The sequence below is a fragment of the Vulpes vulpes genome, chromosome 11 (assembly GCF_048418805.1).
Source record: "Vulpes vulpes isolate BD-2025 chromosome 11, VulVul3, whole genome shotgun sequence".
Taxonomy (NCBI): domain Eukaryota; kingdom Metazoa; phylum Chordata; class Mammalia; order Carnivora; family Canidae; genus Vulpes; species Vulpes vulpes.
In genome coordinates this window covers 48,471,754-48,487,728 of record NC_132790.1, presented here as the reverse complement: position 1 = coordinate 48,487,728, position 15,975 = coordinate 48,471,754, and the positions used below count along the sequence as shown (strand labels likewise).

Sequence of the window (15,975 nt, the reverse complement as noted above, 5' to 3'; positions counted from 1 at the left end):
ATTTTACTCTGCTTGTTTTCTCACAGTGCACAGTTCAAGACATTGTTTTAGTGAATATCTCATTGAGTTTTAATGATGTTTACTTCTCTATATAACTCACTGTATTGTGGTTTATAGCAATGAAGAAATAAAGCTTATTTTTTGTACCTGCAGTACCAATATATGAATTGATTGACTTCCATCTGGCTACATGTCACTCTTCGGGTGAGCCTGAGTCCCATAGTCCTATCTTAGTGTGGTTCTTACAAACATTTTCTTTATTCTTCATCTGAAGTTTGAGAGTGTTTCAGGAGCAATATAAGGAATTTCCTTATAATCTTTCTAGGATTTCTTGTACATGTCCTTTCTGATTTCTTTCCACAGACATAATTTAATTCAGATCTTTGACTTCAATTTCTGGTATACTTGGCCCCTGCATTCTGTACATGACTTCAGCTTAATCTTTGTAAAATAATATTATCATCATTTATTTTCCTTTCTCAAAAAAATAGTGATTCCTCATCGCCTAATTGTTACAACTCAATTTCTCCTTATGATGGCATGTAAAGTCTTAAAAATCTGCTCCAAATCTAATTTGTCAAATTTAGTTTCCACTTGATAATAATGAACCCACACTTATTCTTTGCTGTGTTATATTGAAGTTATCAACTTATATATCCGGGGCAGCCCGGGGGGCTCAGGGGTTTAGCGCCGCCTTCAGCCCAGGGCTTGATCCTGGAGACTCGGGATCAAGTCCCATGTCAGGCTCCCTGCATGGAGCCTGTTTCTCCCTCTGCCTGTGTCTCTGCCTACTCCACGCCCCCACCCCGTGTCTTTCATGAATAAATAAATAAAATCTTAAAAAAAAAGAAAAATATCAACTTATATATCCATTCAAATACTCTCTAGGAAAAAGGCCGGATTACGTTGTTTTTACCTTCCCCTCAGGACTACTTTCTATAACCACAGTACCCCATAATGATGGATCCATCCTATAAATTCTTATAGCACTTACTATTTGCATTTCTCATCTCTATTTAGTCATATTTTATTTAATGTTTAGTGTTTAAATGTCTTGTTTTTCTAATGAAATAGATAATTTATTGGTAGCTAGAACCATACATTTAATTTTGGCTCATAGAGGATCAGATCAGGTAGGTTCATGTACATGGATAGTCCTAATTTAGTACAAGCCAAATGATGAGGGCTAGCTATTGAGCACCGATTATATGCACAACATAGAAATAACAACTAATCTTCAAATTCATTTAAGAATTTTTCATTACTCAGGACTGGGAAAACATCATAAAGCTTCCAGAATTTTCCCCAAAATCCTTATAGGTAATTTCAGATTTTAATATCAGATAAGGAGAAAAAAAAGAATTTGTCAGTTTTATTCTATATAGATATACACATGTGCATACAACAAAAAGATCTAATATTTAAAAAATATTAACCCATTAATATATTGTAGTACCATCTATTCTTGGTCATTAAAAAGATTTATCTTAGATCATTAATACTGATGAAATGGAGATTCTATCTTAAGCCTGTTAATGCTGCTGAATAAACCACATTGTATTTTAGTTTTCATGTCTTTCTTTTCACACACACACACACACACACACACACGCACACACACACAAACTGTCTTGGCAATATAGACTATCAGGACTATATTAGTAAGTTTCCTTATTATTTTTATTTGTTGAATATATTATCCAGTATATTTTTAAAGATTTTATTTATTTATTCATGAAAGACCCAGAGAGAGAGGCAGAGACATAGGCAGATGGAGAAGCAGGCTCCTTGCAGGGAGGACTGCATGCAGGCCTGATGCAGGACTCGATCCCAGGACTCCAGGATCACGACCGGAGTGGAAGGTAGATGCTCAACCACTGAGCCACTCAGGCGTCCCTATTATCCCTATTATCCAGTATTAAGCCAAAATAAAGGATAATAAGAATTTAACCACAAAATAAATATTGAATATAACTATTCACATTAAAGGGCAACAGCAACTAGGAACTGGTATTTAAATGACTATAAAAGATACACTTTTCCTTTCTTTGAAAAAGAAGAAAGTCAGGAAAGAATTCATAATGGAAAAGGTGCCCTCTTCTGCAAATTGTCCTAGTTCAGCTTGGGTGTGAGTAAATACTTTCTGAAGAGAACCAGAAGCAGAGCTATAACAGTAAGTGTTCACTTCAAACATGTTAGCAATACAAATGTTGAATTTCCAACACTGAAAAGCCTTTGGAAATCTGTTTTTAAAAAATGTTTCTGTGATATCTTTATTTTATTTTATTTTTCATCATTAAGTGTTCTCTTTAACACCCATCATTTATTTCACCCATATCCCCACACACATTCTCTCTGGTAACCATCAGTTTGTTCTCTATAGTTAAGAATCTGTTCCTTGGTTTGTCTCTCTCTCTCTCTCTCTCTCTCTTTTTTCCTTTGCTCATTTGTTTTGTTTAGTTTTTGTTTGTTTGTTTTAAGATAGATTTATTTGTTTATTTATTTATTTATTTATTTATTTATTTATTTATTTATTTATGAGAAAGAGAAAGAGCATGAGTAGGAGGAGGAGTAGAGGGAGAGAATCTTCAAGCAGACTCCCTGCTGAAGGCAGAGCCTAATAAGAGACTAGATCTCATGACCCACGAGATCATGACCTGAGCCAAAACCAAGAGTTAGACACTTAACTGACTGAGCCACTCAGGCACTCCATTTGTTTTGTTTCTTAACTTCCACATATGAATGAGATCATATGGTATTTATCTTTCTCTGACTTATTTTGCTTAACATTATACTCTCTACCTCTATTAATGTTGTTGCAAATGGCAAGATTCATTCTTTTTCATGGCTGAATAATATTCCTATAGATGTATATAGATATAGATATATAGATATAGATAGATCTATCTATATAGGTCTATATCACATCTTCTTTATCGAATCATCTATTGATGGATACTTTAAAAAAAATAGGGACACCTGGGTGGCTCAGTAGCTGAGCATCTGCCTTTGGCTCAGGATGTGATCCCAGAATCCTGGGATCAAGTCCTGCATCCAGGTCCTTGCAGGGGCCTGTTTCTCCCTCTGCCTATGTCTCTGCCTCTCTCTGTGTGTCTCTCATGGATAAATAAATAAAATCTTTTTAAAAAATTACACATCACCTCATTCCAGCTCAACAAATCTGCTTGTTTTGCAGGCTTATATCAGTTTAGTGAAATCATGATTCAGGGAAATAAGCAATTTAATGAATGCAAATACAATTGTAAGGTCTTGTTTCTTACTTTTAGTTATATTATGATTTGGTTATGTTACTGTAGTTGGATTTGTGAATAATTTTTGTAGTTTACTATATACCAGGTCCTCTCCAAGTCCTTTAGATATGTCAGCTGTAATTCTTACAACTTTTTTTTTCTTAAAACTTTTTGAATTGGTTAAGTAATTTCCTCATTTCACCTCTGAGGAAACTAAATTAGAAAGGGTAAAAATGGTCCACAGTGCACCTGGGTGGCTCAGTTGGTGGTCTGCCTTCAGCTCAGGTCATGATCCCAAGGGTCCAGATATCCAGCCCCAAGTCATGCTCCCCATTCAGCAAGAAGCCTACTTCCTCCTCTCCCTCTGCCTGCTGCTCCCCCTGCCTGTGCTCCTTCTCTCTCCCTGTCAAATAAATACATAAAATCTTTTTTAAAATTGTCCAAAATCTTGGAGAGGGGAAATTTGAATTCAGGAAGTCTGGTTCCAGAGCCCATGATCTTTTCCACAATGCTATATAATGAATGAATTGTATTCCATGTGCTCTATGGTAAATAGGTGCTTTGGAGCCAACACATCATTCCATAGAAAATTATAAGTGATGGTTTGGTTGCTATTTAACTTACAAAATACTGCTTAGTTCATAATAAGTGATGTATAGTACAAACATAGCTTTTTGGATTTCTGGGTCCTAGACGCAAGGATTCTTATGGCTAAGAGAGAAGAGAAAATAAATCACTTCTTTCTACATATGCTTCCTTCCCAAAGGTGGAGCCGTCCTCAGACAAACGCTTGAAGTACAAAGTTTTTTTCATATTCAATTTTTTATTTACCTTTCTTCTCTAGATCCTTTGCATATGCTTTTCCCTCTGTCTATAATGCCAGCTCAGAATTGGGGCAACTGACAAATTCCTTTTCTTTCTCAGCACTGCACTAAAATGTCAATTCTGCTCTGCCAGTGCTCATGATGAGCTGGTTCCTACCCTCTTTGCACCGCCAACATATGATACCTCTTTGTTTTACTCTTCACACATTGTGATGTTACTTAACAGAGCTATTACCTTGTCTATCTTCCCTATTAAATGATGAATTCTTCGAGGATCAAAGGGTGTGTTATTCATCTGGAATCCCAAGAACAGAAAAAAAAAAAACCTGTTGAAACTATGCCAGATTCTTTATATGAATAATTATTTTAATTTTTACGACAATCTTAAGGCAGTTATAATCCCTGTTATATAAATCAAGAAACCAAGGTTTGAAAGGGTGGGTCACATAATTAAAATGAGGTAGTACTGGGATTACAAAATAATTAACTCTGCCTCAAAAGCTCTCTACCTGATTATATATATATATATATATATATATATATATATATATATATATTTAAAGTGATACTGAATTCCTTTTTATTATTCTTCACAGTCTTATCAACTCTCTTCCCTTGTAACCCATATATCCCTTTACCTCTGGGATATTGTCTCAATAAGTTGTTAAAAGTAAAAAGATAAGATTTATCTCATATGTGCTCTAAAGTAAAAATTATTGATCTCTAATTCTCTCTGTGGAATTTTATTTTTTTTAAGAGTAATGCTTATTCATCTAAATGACTATTTAGTTGGTGGAATTTGAGCCTGAGTGATTTAAGTATTATGCCATAGGGGAGGAAGAGGCTGTAGATAGTGGGTCTACTGCATTTAGCCAGATCTGCCTGACAGCCCATTTCTGTGGTTAGAGTCTCTAAATTGTTCTCCTGGTTTTTTCTTTTTAAAACTTGTTCTCTATTTTCACTCACTTCTGAATTTCAAATTCTCTAAAAGCTTCTTGGGCGTGCATCTTTTGTTCAAATAAAGGCAAAATTGGAAGGGCCTGTGGTGATGACCAACTTGTGGCAGGATAGCTATTCATACATATGAATCATTTCTAAGTTGGGTATCTGTAAGATTTGTACCATGTGTATTTTGTATTTGATCATCTGGATATCAGGATGACAGCAAAAACATTTCTTTATGTTAACTTTAATTTATGTGTTAAATGAGTGAGTGATAGAAATATTCTTTAGGATTCTGAATTTGGCATATTCTTCATTTTCTCTTCTTCATAATTCATTATTTTAGTACTCTGAAAGAAAACCTACATTTAAAGAAAAAAATGTGCTATAATATTAAGTAACCTACTAATTATTAAGAAAATTAGGTTATGTATTCTCTTGACAGATATTTTGGAAGATAATTAACACACTATATAGTGGGCAACCTTACATTCTCTATAGATGAATTGTATCATACCCAAAGATCTGCATAACCCCAATTTTACTTATACGGGTTACTCATTATACTCTAATAAATTTGACAGTTTCTCTTTCTTGTTATATTGAGAAAAAAAATCCTCCCATATTGAGAACCATCTTAAGCATACCCTTTAAATTTGATAGGTAATATTGATAAAGTAACTCAAGCCCCCAATTTGGCAATGATGTCATAAGTGAAGCATAACGATACAATGGGAAACACAATGTGAGTTAGAGGTCTAGTTCTACATGTCCCACCAGCTCCTCAGCAAGTCCCTTAACTGGCTGGCAACTGAGCAATAAAGCATAGCAGTATATTTTTTAGAGTCATACAAACATAGGTAAGAGGACCCTTACCTGTCCAAATGGCAGATTCTTTACCTATAAAAGAAAGATAAACTCAAAATGCCGTTTTGTTGTGATGACTCAATAAGGGAATGTATGAAAAGCTTTCAGCATAGATTGCCTGGTGCATAAGAAAAACATTAAGCATTATCAAGCCTTCCACTTACGCAGCTGCTATCTTCCCTTCAGAGCACTGAAATACAGGGGTTATAAAATAGTGAGATGAATCACTGATTTTTAAAATCTTTTGAATAATGGTGAGATTATATTGATAAAAATAAATTGCCTCCCAGTATTTCTATGTTGAAGAACACAGCATTCATTCGAATAGATGAGTTTCAGTACATTTGTTAAAAAAAAGTCTTAATATTTTATGATAAATTTGCAAAATATCTCATTGGGGTGAACTGTGAAAGAAACACTGCTAAATATTACTAATTGCTTTCCAGAAGTAGTTTTACAACCCTCAATATCCTGGGTGTGATTCCTAGCACTGGATGATAAAAATGATCACAAAATAAAAATATAATTCAATAAAGAAGGGTATAAATAAGGATATATATTCAATATCCTTGCAGGAGAAGAGAAACCTTAAAATATCTACCATAGAATTACTTAATTTTAGACAAAGTAACTGAGACAAAATGTTAGGATTAATTCAGGAGAAAAAAATGGAAGGAAATAATTTAAAATGATTTACAAAGAAACTTAAGGTTATTTTTAAATGACTTTTTGGCTACTCAAGGAAAAACCACATAGATTATATTAAGAATAATAGTGCAAGCAAAATGAGGAAAACTGGCAGCCATTGGAAAATGGGCAGCTTTTTAATAATAGAAAGATTGTCTAAATAAAGTGAAAAGACCAATGGCACCTATGGCAGCTAAATTATGAGAACATTCCTACAAAAACATCATATTAATCTAAATTTCAATGATTATCTTAAAGATGATCTGCAACTATTAATTAAATACATTTAAAAATATTCCAGAGGCAATCAACCAATCAAAAAAATACTGTAACAGTTTGATGATCACTTTAAGGTCACAGTAGCTTATTGAAATAGAATAAAATGTCAGACATTCTCTAACCTAATTGAACATAAAAATTCCTAGTGATGTAGTCAAAACTAAATATCTCTAGCTTTCACTCCTGGCCTACTAAATCAGAGCATCGAAGGGCAGGACCCAGGAATCTGAATTTTTAGCAGAATTCTGCCGACATGATTCTATGTATTTTTTCATCCAGGTTTGTTTGGAAATTCTGTCCAGTATAAAAAAGAATTTTAAAAATATGAAGAGGTATGTAAAATTCAAAAAATGGTTGGCAAGTAATGATTTAGCGCAGTGGGCAGTGGTTGCCAATTGCACAGAATATGGAATATCTGGGAAGTGCTATAGAAAATGTTAATTCCTAGGAATTACAGGGTGAGGAAAACTTGCACACAGATATTAAACTCTTTCTTCCAATCTTTTTTGAAGGAATACCTGGAACAGAATGATTCCCACTAGTGTAATCCAAGTGGTGCATTTAAAGACCTAGGTTATCCTTAGAACTGCCAGTAAAGAGTAGGTCTAGGACTTTATTTTATTTTTTTGAAATATTCCTGAAGGATCAGCCTTTAGAAGCCAGTAAACATCTTTAAAGCACCTGCATAGCCTGCTAGCTGATATGATTTGGGATGGGTCAGCTAACTCACTGGACCTTGAAAAAACAGTGCTCTTCCAGTTCAGGGAGAAAGATCATTTGGATTTAATTCTTCTTAGTGCTTGCAGCTGGGAGAAGGCTGCTGGGATCATCTGGGGGAGGAATAAGAGCAGAAACACTTCTTGTGTCTCAACAAAGAAGTGTTTATTGGTAATTTGTTCACTATGTATCTCTGGAAATAAAAATATTGATTTCTAGGACCACTTCAGAAATTCTGATTGGATAGATCTTGGGTATGCCTAACATTTCAGTTTTTTACAAGGACCCAGAATATTCTCTTGCAAGTGTTTGTGGATCACACTATGTTGGCCTATTAGATACAAATTTATAGATTTCCAAAAGGTTTTCAGAAGTTTTATTATTGAATGTTATTTTATTATTAATTTTATTTTTAATTGATGTATACTTGTCATAAAATTTATGTTAGTTTCAGCTTTACAACATAGTGATTCAACAGTTACTATTCAACAATAACTTTGTTGCCAAAGTTATTGCAATATTATTAACTAATTTCTTATACTGTACTTTTCATCCTTGTGACACACTTACTATATAATCAGAAGTTTTACCTCTTAATCCATTCACTTATTTTTCTTATCCTCCCCTCTGGCAACTATCAGATTGTTCTCTGTATTTATGAATCTGCTTCTGTTGTTTTATTTATTTTTTAGATTCCAGATATAAGTGTATGGTATTTGGCCTTCTCTGGCTGACTAATTTTACATAGCAATAATACCCTCCAAATCCAACCATGTTGTTGTGAATGACAAGGCTTCATTATTTTTTATGGCTGGGTAATATTCCATTGTGTATATATAGTGCATCTTAAGAAGAGAAAAAGTGAACAAAGGGGATTGAGTCAGAAAATTCTGGAGTAGATTTTAAATGAAAACTAATTGAAAGCAAATAATAAAATATAAAACTCTTCTCAATGTTACCCCCTCCCCCACAAAAAGCTCTATTAAAACATCAGTTCTACTCAGAGGAGTCTCAATAAACACAGGAAAGGACAACAGCAGAAACAAACACTACAGTAAGGGAACTAAGGAAGGAGAGTCTATCTGCAATGACCCATGCACTAGTGAAATACAGCGGATATTTTGTCATAAATAACAACAGGTGAATAACTTTTACTGTATAACAGCCACCTTTCTGATTGCTTTTGCTTCACACATATTAATGCACTAGTCCTGACAATAACCCTGTGAGATAAGTATCCATGCTATTCCCATGTTTAGAAGAATAAACAGAAGTGCAGACAGGTTAAGTCACTTCTCCAAGGATAATATAGGTGGTAAATGAAAACCAACTTGCTAACTGATTTACTTCAAACAAAATTAATCAAAACAGATTCCAGTTTATATCTCTGAAATGATGCTACTCTCATGAGCTTGCTTGCTATAAGCTTTTTTGACTGATGATAAAGGAGGTAGTATAACAGGTAGTTTACTGGCATTGCACCTGCACCCTCTCTTTCCTTCTATAGTCTAGACTGTGACAATGCTTTTGAGTTGTGGATAGAAATACCATTTATCTTATGTGAATTCTGGGAAAGGTGGTTGAAAGCCACTAATCTATGCAAGAAGTAAAGAGTATTATAATTAGTAGTTGAAAGAAAGAGATAGGTGAAAAAAAAAAAAAACATCACAGATATAGAATACACCAAGCTTGCCAAACCCATGGAACTTATATATGTGGTCATGAGGTTTGGAGATTTTAATTGACCCAGATATGTTTATATTAGATATTTAGGAGAAAGGTGATCTTACTAACAACACAATTGAAGAAGTTAGTTTGTGGGTAGATTTTAAATTGAAAAGAGAGAAAAAGAAGTGCTTATTAAAGAAAAAAACAAAAAACAAAACAAAACAAAACAAAAAAACAACTGTAGAAATACAAAGGGAACCTCCACACAGGAAGGGAGACAGAACATAAAGACTCCTAACTCGGGGAAACAAACTAGGGGTGGTGGAAGGGGGGAGGAGGGCGGGTGTTGGAGGGGAATGGGTGACGGGCACTGAGGTGGACACTTGACGGGATGAGCACTGGGTGTTTTTCTGTATGTTGGTAAATTGAACACCAATAAAAATTAATTAAAAAAAAAAAAAAAAAAAGAAATACAAAGGGAACTTGAGAGTAGAATCCTGGAAGAATATCTATATTTACAAGGTTAATGCTCCTAAATCCCTTCTAAAACAACACCAACTGTAAAGAAGGCAGACAGAAGGGTGAATGGAGATAGGTAGACATAGAGTTAAACGCAGTGATTGATTTAGGGAGTAGATAGAGAAGAGACCATTAAAGGTGAAGCTGAGGGGATCCCTGGGTGGCTCAGCGGTTTAGCATCTGCCTTTGGCCCAGGGTGTGAAATAAAGATAAAATCTTTAAAAAAAATAAAGGTGCAGATGAAACTCTTTGGGATGGTCTACTGCCAGGTAAGTCAAGGAAAGAAAATATTTTCAGGTTTAAACATAAACCACAAAGAGGTCAAGAAAGACAAAGGCTGAGAAAACACTAATATATTTGATTAACATATAGATGACCAGTTGTGAGAAAACATATTGAGTGATGTGGTGGGATTCAATGCCAGATTTCAGGTTATTAAATAAATAAAGATAGTGTAGCAATGGAGATGTTGTAGAATAGTCTGACAATAGGATGTAAGATTAACACAACTGCCTTCCTTATATCATGAATGATATATTCACTGTTGCAATACTAGTTATCAAAAGTTTACATCTTTTGAGATCCATTTCCTAAATTACAATAACAAGGAAATAAGTAAAAACCCTAAGTTAGATACATATCTAATTTTATCATATAAGTACTAATTTTATCAGTACTTATTAAATATTTCTTCAAAGTCTAGATATATTAAGATAGTTAATGAAATGATAAACATTGTTTTTCTTGATAAAAATCCGATTTCTATAGGTAAAAGTTCAAATTGCTTTTATAAGTCTGCTTAAGGAGAAATTGAATTGTACAATGACTGATTGTCAAGGACATTTGAGCAAACTACATATTCTTTTTTTAAAGACTTTATTTATTTATTCATGAGAAACAGAGAGAGGCAGAGACCCAGGCACAGGGAGAAGCAGGCTCCACGCAGGGAACCTGACATGGAACTCTATCCTGGGTCTCCAGGATCACGCCCTGGGCTGAAGGGGGCGCTAAACTGCTGAGCCACCCAGGCTGCCCTACATATTCTTTTTATTCAGAAATTATCCAATGATTTCTTGAAGTTTTTAGTTCATTTGTATAATATCAAGATGATAATCTTTCCAAAGAGACACACAGCAAAATAAATAAAAGATTAATAAAAGCCAAATAAATTTCTATATACCTGCAGAATTTGACATAAAGTCTTAATATATTCAGCTTCCTTTACATAGATAAATATACATGAGTAGGAGTGTTCTCGTCACAAGCTTTCCAAGTCCCCTAGGAACCATCCATAAGTTGAAAATCCTGAACAAAAATATCAAGCTACCAAGAAGTGAAGAGAGGCACACAATCAACTCTGGCAAACAGGAGCAAGACAGCTCTCACACACTACTTAAGAACTACAAATATTCCACAGGACAAGTAAAAATACTTTTCTCTGGATTTGTGTTTGGTCTTTGTATTAGTTTTCTATGGTCATTGCAAAAAAAAAAAAAAAAAAAACGCTTGGTAGTTTAAAGTTAGCACATTTATTCTCTTAAATTCTGAAAGAAAGACGTTTAAAACCTGATGATTAAAATTTCCTTTGGCCTAAATAAAGGTAGCCTCCCTTGAAAGCAGGATTACCTTCCCTCTGGAGATTCTAGAAAAAATCTATTTCTTTGCCTTTTCCAGCTTCTAGAGGTATATTCTTTGCATAGCTTCTGGCCTTTCCTGATCTTCAAAGCACATCACTATCTCTGCTTCCATCACCACACTGCCTTTACCTCCTCTGTATTCAAATCTCCCCCTACCTCTTTCTTACAAGGACATTGGTGACTACATTTAGGGCAAGCACTATACATCTAGAGGAATCTAGGTTAATCAAGGGTAATGTCTCCAAAATAAGATCCTTAATTTAGTCACATCTGCAAAGTTCTTTTACCATGAATGTACCATTTAAAGTTTTTAGGAATTGGAATTGGGGGCCATTATTCAGCCTACTGGAGTCTTCATTTTTTTACCCTTCCATTGCTCATAGGATCTGAATTATTCAGAAGTCTTTAATGGAGCCGTGTATAATTTCCTTGTTGACACAACTCTTGTCTTAAAAAATAAACCTGTTGTCCACACATAAATTCTCAGCTGATGACTTTGCCTGTGACTCATTTTAAAAAAAAGAAAGAAAGAAAATGTAGGAATAGGTGAAAAAAAGATTGAACACACTTATTTTGATGAAGAGTGAGAAATGTTTAGAATTGTTGAATCATATTATAACCTGAAACATAGAATGCTATATGTTTTTTTTTATTTATTCGTGAGAGAGAGAGAGAGAGAGAGAGAGGGAGGGAGAGGCAGAGACACAGGAGGAGTGAGAAGCAGGCTCCATGCAGGGAGCCTGACGCAGGACTCAATCCCAGGACTCCAGGATCAGGCCCTGGGCCAAAGGCAGGCGCCAAACCGCTCAGCCACCCAGGGATCCCCCTAGAATGCTATATATTAATTATACTTCAATTAAAAATGTCATCAGATTTTTCACCACCAAATAGTTACCTGTATCTACAATCTTTTTACTTTTCTTCTCACTGTGACAACTGATGAATTCTCTAACAAAGGACAATATTTCTGCATGCATTCTCAATCTATTCCCACTCACTTTTTCAATTTAGTTCTTCAATGATTCTCTTTACTGTACTCTCCAACTCTGAGGTTGGGAAAAGGACCATGGGCCAATTTCTTTCCCTCTCTTTCTTTCTTTCTTTCTTTCTTTCTTTCTTTCTTTCTTTCTTTCTTTCTTTCTTTTTCTTTCTTTCTTCTTTCTTTCTTTCTTTCTTTCTTTCTTTCTTTCTTTCTTTCTTTCTTCCTTTTCTTTCTTTCTTTCTTCTTTCTTTCTTTCTTTCTTTCTTTCTTTCTTTCTTTCTTTCTTTCTTTCTTTCTTTCTTTTTTCTTTATTTCTTTCTTTCCTTTCCTTCTTCTTTCTTTCTTTCTTTCTTCTATCCTCTCTGTACCACCAGAGAGCTATTATAGCACTAGGGAATGGGGCTGAGATTATGCTGCCTTAGGAAGGAGGGGAGTCTTGTAGGAAAAGATCCCATCTGGACTGGAAGAAGTATGAGTAGTCCTGTACATAGTGGAATGTAAAAAGATGCTTTGCTATATCTTCTTGAAGATTTAAATCTATTATTGGAACATGGTGATTCTCTTTATCCCTAGAAATGTGTTTAATATGTTATCAATAGAACTAGTTCAACCTCTTTTTTTTAATTAGCAATAATCGCGCCTCGGATAAACCTCATTGGCTACGATACTGCCACTGCGCAAAGCTCAACCTCTTTTTTTAATTTTTTTTTTATTTTTATTTTTTTTTTACCTCTTTTTTTTAAATTAATATTTGCTTTTACACTTGTAAAGTTTTTAGAACAATGCCGTACATGTAGTAATTAAACATAAATGTTGATTACACAAAAATAAAATTAGCTAAAAACAATATTCAAAATTGGACTGGGAACACAGATGAGAGGAGAAATAAAAGTATGAAATTGCCATAATTAAAAGGGAGATAGTGAGACCCTGAAGGGAGACTACCGACAAGAGTGCTATGGGAGAGGTAGGAATGCTTTGAAGGAGAGATGTGGGAATGAAAATCTGGCAAAAGAAAGATGTGGTTAAAGGGGAGCATTCAATACATTTTACTGTGTTATGTGGAATGCCATAACTTCACTAATTACCCTCTAAACCATTAGCAAAAGTCGGTATTATTCATAAATGCTTTTAAGGCTAGATTTATTTGTTTTGGTTTAATGAGATGATATGTGAGATTGGCCTCATGGGACACTCAGTGAGAACAAGCAGATCCTAGGATGCAAGTTATATTCAGTGTTTAGGGTAATATCCTCCCTTGTAACTATATGAAGATGGTTGTAACTATTTGTTTTGTTCTGCATTATATCCTTAGTACTTCACAAACTATGTAACATATAGTAGGTATGGGATACACATTTGTGAATGTGTGAGGGTAATTTCACACCGTCAGCGGTGGAAATCTAATCTTGTCACTTATGTATTCGGATCTTCTAAAGCTTCACCTTCTATGTTTTAGATACCTCTTACATGCCAGTTCAAATCTTGGCCAGATTTTTTATTCCTTCAACTGCCCCTGCAACCAGGTCTATGCAGGAGCAACGAGTTGCCCCTTGAGACATAGTGCAAGTGCAGAGTTAACTGCTTATGGTGCCACCTTCAAGGATTGGGAGATGGAAAGTCAGTGATATGTCTACCAAGCAGACTTCTCTGAGTGCATTTCATAATGTTCTGTTCCTGTGGGATCAAGCTGCGGTGGCCTGTAGAAGCAGTCATCTCCATAATGCAACCCCCCTTTACACTGTTTCATGCCTCCAATCCACCCAATCCCTCATTCCAGCTCTCTGGGATAAATTCCAATTAACTACCTACAAACAAATTTTGTTCCAAGCTTTGCTTTAGCAAAACCCAAGCTAAGACAATACATTCTACAGTAACACATTTTATAAAGTAAAATTTTGTTTGTACTTGAAAGGAAATAATGTGCATATGTATATAGCTTCAATTAGTTTTAGAAAGGTCTCCTTTTTTTTTTTCCAGAGAAATGTAAAGATGCAATGTTCTTGAAGTGATTTTCATAACTAACTATATGGTCACAGCAGATTAAACATGCTTTATATTCAAACTGCTGCAAAGGTGTTTGCCAAGTTTGCAGAAATATCCATTACAATGCTTGTCCTGCCCTGAGAGATTTGTAAAACCCAGCAGGAATTGCAGCTGACCATGCTACAATAAATGGATTCATCCACAATTGTATTCTATTTTTATTTTCAGATTAAGTGTTTAATATATGCCACCTACTTGGGAAAACATTCAGAAATATATCCTTTTTATGAATAAACTTTTCAATTAATTTCTTTTTGAAGAGAGATCAAATAGTGAAATGAAAGCTTTGAATTAAAAAATCTGTGCTTTTCTTGGGTAATATTAAAATTTTCCTGTTTTTCACACATTATCCTGGCATGAATTTTATAACCATCCAGTAAGTTCAGTAATTTTTAATAAAAACTCACTTAGATTGCATATAGATGTTAAGTCTGAGAAGTTTGGAAGTTGGTGTGGGTTGACTATAGAATTGGTTCCCTTCTGAGGTAAGGGTGGAGGTTATCTAGGTGAAGTGTATTGACAGCTCTGCTTTGATGTGAGTTCTGAAACAAACTGGCTTTCAGGCTGCAGACACCCAAATATCAGAATGAGAAGGTTTTATATTGTGCATTACCATCACATTAAGTACTTTAGTCTTCCATGAAAAATTCATTTATATTATTAAGAGATCTGCCCTTTGCTCTTTTTTGCATGTAGGTAGAGAGAGAGAAGGAGTGAGATTCCAATATTTCACTGAAACAGTTGTTTCACAAACATACCTTCAATCCCTCTTTGTTCAGGCTTATGCCCCCTTTCACAACTAACTGATTTCAAAGCTTCTTTGGCTTCCAGAAGGTACATGGTCCTTAGCCCCTTCGTTAGATCCTTTAAACTTTATTCTAGGTTTTAGTTTTCTCCATTTAGGTTTTAATTCACATCCTCCCTTATTCTCCCAGAAATCTAACAAAATGTCTCACTGATTAATGAAATACTTCCTCTCCTTCAGCATTCTTATTAATGATATGAATTTCTTCTTGTAGGGTGTCAGAAAGGGGACAGGTAACAAATACGTGCACCTAGTTCACCATTCTGAGCTGTATGCTCACATCTTGTTCAAATATTCATTTCCAGGGGTGCCTGGGTGGCTCAGTGGTTATACATCTGCCTTCAGCCCAGAACATGATCCTGGGGTCCTAGGATTGAGTCCCAGGTTGGGCTCCCTGCATAGAGCCTGCTTCTCCCTCTGCCTGTGTCTCTGCCTCTCTCTGTGTGTCTCACATGAATAAATACATAAAATCTTTTAAAAAATACTCATTTCCATTGGATTTCTTGTTACTACACTTCTGTTTTTCCTATTACTTCTCTGACTTCTTTCCATTATCTTTTGTAGGATTTTTGTTCTTTACTCTTTGCAGTTTGGATTATGCAAGTCTTAGTCCTAAACTCACATCTCTTCATTTCATACTCCTTTCATGGACTTTCTTAACCGTAGTAATGGTTTCATTTACCAGTTCCTTCTTGATGACTCATGTTTATATTTCAACACTATTATTAAAACCATTAATTGTGTTTTAGAA

General features: G+C 34.8%; 1 protein-coding gene and 1 pseudogene across 5 annotated transcripts in view; both read right to left on the bottom strand.

The window, feature by feature from the left end:
- Positions 1-15,975, bottom strand: part of CNTN5 (contactin 5) — a 1,288,935-nt gene that overhangs the window by 334,365 nt on the left and 938,595 nt on the right. The window lies entirely within an intron of this gene.
- Positions 12,892-13,058, bottom strand: LOC112915917 (U4 spliceosomal RNA; annotated as a pseudogene).